Raw genomic sequence first — 6,000 nt, 5'->3', positions numbered from 1 at the left:
TAGTAATACTTTCTTGGTGGGCATTTGGCTTTGCTCCAATAGTTTTTTCTCCTTGAAATTGAAGGCCTTCACATCACATATTGTAAACCTGAAGTGAAGCATCCAACTTACTTCCAGTTCTGAAGAAAGTTTTGACATTCCAGGCATTTGAATTGCAATTACCTTGCGAATTCCCGATGTCAAGCCCATGGAACTTTGATCAACAAGTTTCAGTTTCATGCTATCTTATCCCTTGTTGCATACTTGACTCACATCACCCAGGCTACAATAGAAGAAGAATTAGGCTGGCTGCAAAGTTAGAAGCTACAACTGCTAGTGACAAGAGTCACCTTTGATCTTGAGAACCATCAGCGGCACGTGCATCCTCAAGCATTGGGTTTCTGTTCAACATACTCCTATGCCAACCAACTGCTTCAAATACATATTCATCTCTTTTCTCCTGTTTAGCCAAAGGATCGGTTATGCAGCAATAGTGCCCAAAGGCATTCTCGTTTCAGTATAAGCCTTTCAGGCCCTAAATCATCGGATGTCATATGGTTCTTGACAAAGGTAAATCTTTCCTATCTGAATCTGTTAATGGCAGAGTGAGCATTTGTTACAGCCGGGAGGAAATTGTAGTGTGAAGTTTCTCTCCAGTGCAATTTACACCAGGCTTGCACTTAAGTTGGGTGGAGATTGACAGCCACGAATCAAGCTTATAACTTGATACATCAGCAATTAGTTGTTTGTGAAAATGAAATTGATGATAAATTACCATACTGAAGCCAACAATATATGGCAACATAAACATGATCAGCTCTTCCATATAGCTCTCCAAGGGATCAAAGAGGATCGTGACTGCTATTTACCAGAATCTCTTTACTGTTGCCGATTCTTTTGGGTCATCGGCAATAGCAAAAAGTCAAGTCTGCTGATAACATGTACTCCTACAACATTTCCATCCACAAGTGGGGTGACCTATATATAGTACATACATGAAGCAAAATCAATTGAATATGCAAGAAGAAGCAGGAAGATGCTTCTTTAAAGACGCAGCTATCTATGTGGTTGCACAACCTCATTATTGAAGGCTTTGGAGGTTCACTTATCTTTGAAAGTTTTGCACACGAAATTTCAAGAATTTCACTATAACTGTTTTTCCAAGGCTTTTTTTTTTTTCGAACCTCGGCAAATAGACAGTGTGCTCTTGCAACTTCATTAAACTCCTTAATAAAATGACCCGGTTTATAAGCGAAACTACCCCAAAAACATTGTTCTAACCTCATCAAAGAGGATAGTGTGCTCCTCCAAGTTTAATAAGAATAATAGAATGACTCAATTTATAAGGAAAACTAGGCCAAAAACATCACAATTGAAGGATAGAATGACAAACATGCAAAAAAAAAGACAACAAGCGTGTAGAACCCCTAACCTCAAACTAGACTCCACCACCACACAACCAACTGGCAAGGGCTCACAAGACCTAACTGCAAATGTGAAACAAGATCTTCGACAACATCTCCTATGTCGTCGTCAGCACCAACCACCGTCGGGCAAAGGTTTCACCCAAAGAGCCTCACATCACCACCCACACCAAACCTCAAGGGAGGTGGTCCGACCACACCAGTAGCCGTCGCGGACAAGATCCAGCCATCCATGTCCTACTGTAGAGATGAACTATTCGACGATGCCTCCAAGGAGGAGAAAGAAGTGCACATGCACCATCATCGTTGGTATCGACTCCCCCGTTGGGCAAGGGTTTCGCCTAGAGTTTGAGATACCTCCACCTCGACAATTGGTGCGGAGTATCCTTGGGTCATCACCATGGCATTGGATCCATCGCCAAGGGACACGACATCATATATGCTAAGGTGAATTATATCATTTATGTGTGCCTTCTTGGTTCTCTCGAGGATGGGATACTTCTTAACACTCCTATCTTGTGTACCTTTAGGTTTGAGCCGAACATCGCACATGCACAGAGGGGGTCAAGCACAAGAGAAAGACCACGACCCGATCCACTTTGGTCCAGTGTGCTGCAACGCTATTCAGTGCTCAGTGTGTGTTGGATAGCCGGCTCAAAACCAGTTTCGGCCCAATAAATTTCTGTTTTATTTCTCTATTAGAAAATAGATACACTTCAAGTAAGTTTAAAACAATCTCATGCATAAAATATCCATTTGCATCAGAAATAAAAATCCCTTAATTAAATTACATTAATTTACTTAAAACTTGCATAAATCCTAACTAATCCATTTTAAAACTGAAAAATGACAAACTTTATATTCATCTAATAAAAAAACGCATAGAATCCATTCATTGCATTATCATGCATGTTTAACAACTTCTACTTTACTCATCATTGGTAAGTCAATTTTAATTTCAATATGTATGTGGAGTTTTTTTAGACAACAATTGTTTTATGTTTTCTAACTCTCCATTTTATTTGACTAGTGCAAATATAACTTACTTCAAACAATTTAATTTGACATCCATCGTAATTGCTTGAGCACCGGATTGGAACTTTTGATTGCTTTTCCTTTTCTTGTCGGTATTTGCTTCTTCCTCCGATAGATCTTGTTGCCGGTACCTCTGGCGAGTACGCTTATGAGTATGAATCCTACTCTTGACACACTTATGAGAATACTTCACATTGCCAGGCTGTTGTAACTCCAGGCAAGCAAACCCTCCTTGCACATGCCTTGTCTTAGCCTATGGTTATCCCCCTTTCATGCATTAGGGTTTTAGAGCATCTCTAGCCGCGCCTCCATGCCCCCCTAGAAGCCCAATTTTCGCCGGTTAGGGCCGAATTTGGCGCCGGCGGACCCAGGCCGAACCCGGCGCGCTGGGGGCGCCGGGGGAAACATTTTTGGCGCGAAAAGGAGTGGGTCCGGCGAGTCAGCGACTCGCCGCCTTCGTCGTCCTCGTCGCCTCGGTTCCTACAGGAATCAATGCCAAGGCTGCCGCGCTGCCACGCCGGTCAGCCTTCCATTGATGCCTCACGGGCGGCGCAGTGAAGGCGCGGCGACACGCGTCCCGCCAGCTCCCGCCATGCGGCACACGGCGGCAACTCTCCCACCGCCCATCCGCGGCTATAAAAGCTGTCCTCCCTCGCCGGTGAACGCACAAGCTCTCACCACCGACGCCCTTCTCTCCACCTCTCGCCGCCGATGCCCCTCTCTCCCACTCTCTCTCCCGCCGACGGCAATGGCCGAGCGCTTCCCAGGCGACGGCGCGGCGGCGAACGGCTTCGGCCGCCGCCATATGCACGAGGACGAGGCGCGCCTCCTCTACGAGGCCGACTACCCGGCGCCCCCCGGACATGCGGGTGCCGGGCACCTGGAGTCTCAGCACCGGCGGCGTCCCGGTGCCACCCGCGAGCTACTCGGCGCGTCGAAATCGTGCGCATCCGGTCTTCGCTGCCAGAGCTGTAGCGGAACCAGCCGAGGTACGCCCCCGACAGCAACGCGTTGTGGATGGCGTACTTCGAGCGGCGCCACGAGGAGCAGATCGCTGCCACCAACAGCGTCGAGCCCCGCGACCGTCACAACTCCGAGGGGCGGCGCCAATGGTGGGGCGTCCCAGGCCGCACCCTCGAGTATATCGAGGGCGGTAACACGCCGCGCCTGGAGTACCTGGCGCCCCCCTCCTCTTTCGCCGCCGCGGCAGCTCCTGGACGCCGCAGCGAATGGAGGCGGCGACCACGTCGTCGTCGGGCTCTGGCTCTCTTTCCTTCGGTTCGCCGGCGCTCCGCCCCGTCAAGCCGGAGCCGCAGGGGACGCCACTTGGGCGCCGCACCCGCGGCGGCACCCTCATCATCAACGAGGGAGGCCACCCCTCTCCTTCTTCCTACCGCCTCGTTAGGCCGAAGACCGAGCCAGGTTTGCTCCCCGTGAAGAAGGAGCACGAGGCCATGGCCGCCGCCGCCGAGACAGCCCTCAAGTGGGCGAAGGAGGACTACGTCCGCGAGCAGATGGAGCGCCAGCGCCAGGCCTTTGAGGAGATCACCGCTCGACGCCGCGGACGCGAGGAGGGCGGCGTCGTCATCCCCGACAGCGACGACGAGGAAGCGCCCGGGCCGTCCAACCCCCCTCGCATCGGCGACGCTAGTCAGGGGTGCAACAGGGACGACGACGGCACCCAACACGGCGGCAACGACGAAGGCGATGACGACGACTACACCCGGTTCTACAGGCTCCTTGGCATGTAGAGGGCGGGAGGAGGCGGTTGCTGGGCGTAGATGTAGTTTTTAGTTTGTGTGTTACTTTGTATTTTTTAAGTTTTTGTACAAATATCAATGAAATCGCCTAGTTTGGATGAAATTGTGTCGTGTTTGGTCGATTTTATGTTTCAAAAACGGTGTCTGGGGGGCGACCTGGGGGCGGTGGCTGGGAACCCGATCGGCCCCACACCGAAATTATAGCCGGTTCGCCCCCAGGCGGCGCTATCTCAAGCCCCTGGGGGGCCGAACGGCTGGAGATACTCTTACGAAGCTTTAGTGACCCTCAATGCCTATTCTCTACATGGCCTGATTTTGTATTCCAGCTATATTGCCATGTCCCATCATGACTTGCTTGCTTGTATTATTAGCCATGTCCCTGTGCAATGCCAGCCAGGTAGTCAGCTGCCCATTTGACTGTCTTTTTTCATATACATGGCAGTAAGGTAGCTGGCTAAGTGCAAAAATAGCCATATCATACATACTGAAATCCTTTATAGGTGAGGGCAAATCTAAGGATAGAGAGCACCACTCAGTAGTAGAGCTGGTTAGATGATGCATCACATATATAGTATGTTAGCTAAACCAACAGTTGTTAGCATCAAATTATTTCACTTAATTGACAAAAACAATCTTTACTGAGCAGTACAGAAAAATAAAATAAAATAAAATGGCCACAGAAAATGAATCAACATTTTACATGCCATTTAAATCGAAAGGAAAAATAAGCAACCTTCAAACATTATAAACTATCTAGCTAAACCATTGTATATAGCATCACCTCCAGAATTTGCAGGAGCCCCCAATCAATTTGTTAAACACCTCTGCCGCCACCCACTTAATTTCACCCTTGCTGGACAGTTGTCATCGTCCGCTGATCACATGCTCAATGTTGGTAAAAAAGGAAATCGTGTTCAAGCTTGCTGTCTCCAATATCTCCAAAATGTTTTCTTAATTAAGATTCATGTTCTATATTGGCAAACTTGACCTTCCATATGGCCTTCCCCTTGCACTACCCTGAGAAGTAGCCATCCAAGTGAAGGTGATAAAATGCACATATCAACAACAATTATAGCTGCCAGGAGCACTAAACCGAGCACGTACAACAATCCTAAAAAAATAACAACCTCCAGAAGGAAGATGAAGGCTAACCTCCTTTTATGTAATTGCTGGCGCACCTGCACATAAACACTGGGTTTAACTTGTATTGAGACTGGCTAGTGATTTCGTTAGGTTTTGTTGGAGCTGCTTGGATAAACTATTAATCAAGACAAGCGAGAACTTATTTGGCCTAGAATTATGTGGAATATTCACTTACAGAGAAAAGTCTATTTTAGCTAACAAAGGGAGAAAGATAAAATGGGAACTTCCAGCTGATTGTTTCTTTTCCATTAAGGAATCCAGTTTAGCCCCCTCAGAGAACTATTAGCTGGAAGCTCATATATTCAACTCAATACTACATAAATCAGTGATAGAAACTCCTCTACATATCTTGTAGATACTTGTATGCAATTAGCATCCGTAAGCATTCATGGAGATAAGGTTTTCATAGAAAATTTTGAACTGAATATGAAATGATTAGGATGAATGCCAACAAACCGAGCTTAACACAGCTCAGTTTACTACCACTTCATGGAGCTTGGTATCGCAGAGCTCACATGTTCCTGCTACAAGTGAATGGAAACTAAAAGCTACATGTTCCGAGCCGATCCTCGACCCAAAGGCAGTGGCCGTCCTTGACACGGCATGGATCCTTATTGCCGGGCTCCCAGACATTGCAAGGTCTGACCGAGTCATCTGTC

Source organism: Aegilops tauschii, chromosome 2 (assembly GCF_002575655.3).
Source record: "Aegilops tauschii subsp. strangulata cultivar AL8/78 chromosome 2, Aet v6.0, whole genome shotgun sequence".
NCBI lineage: Eukaryota > Viridiplantae > Streptophyta > Magnoliopsida > Poales > Poaceae > Aegilops > Aegilops tauschii.
The sequence above is the reverse complement of the archived record's forward strand: the minus strand, read 5'-3'. Positions refer to the sequence as shown.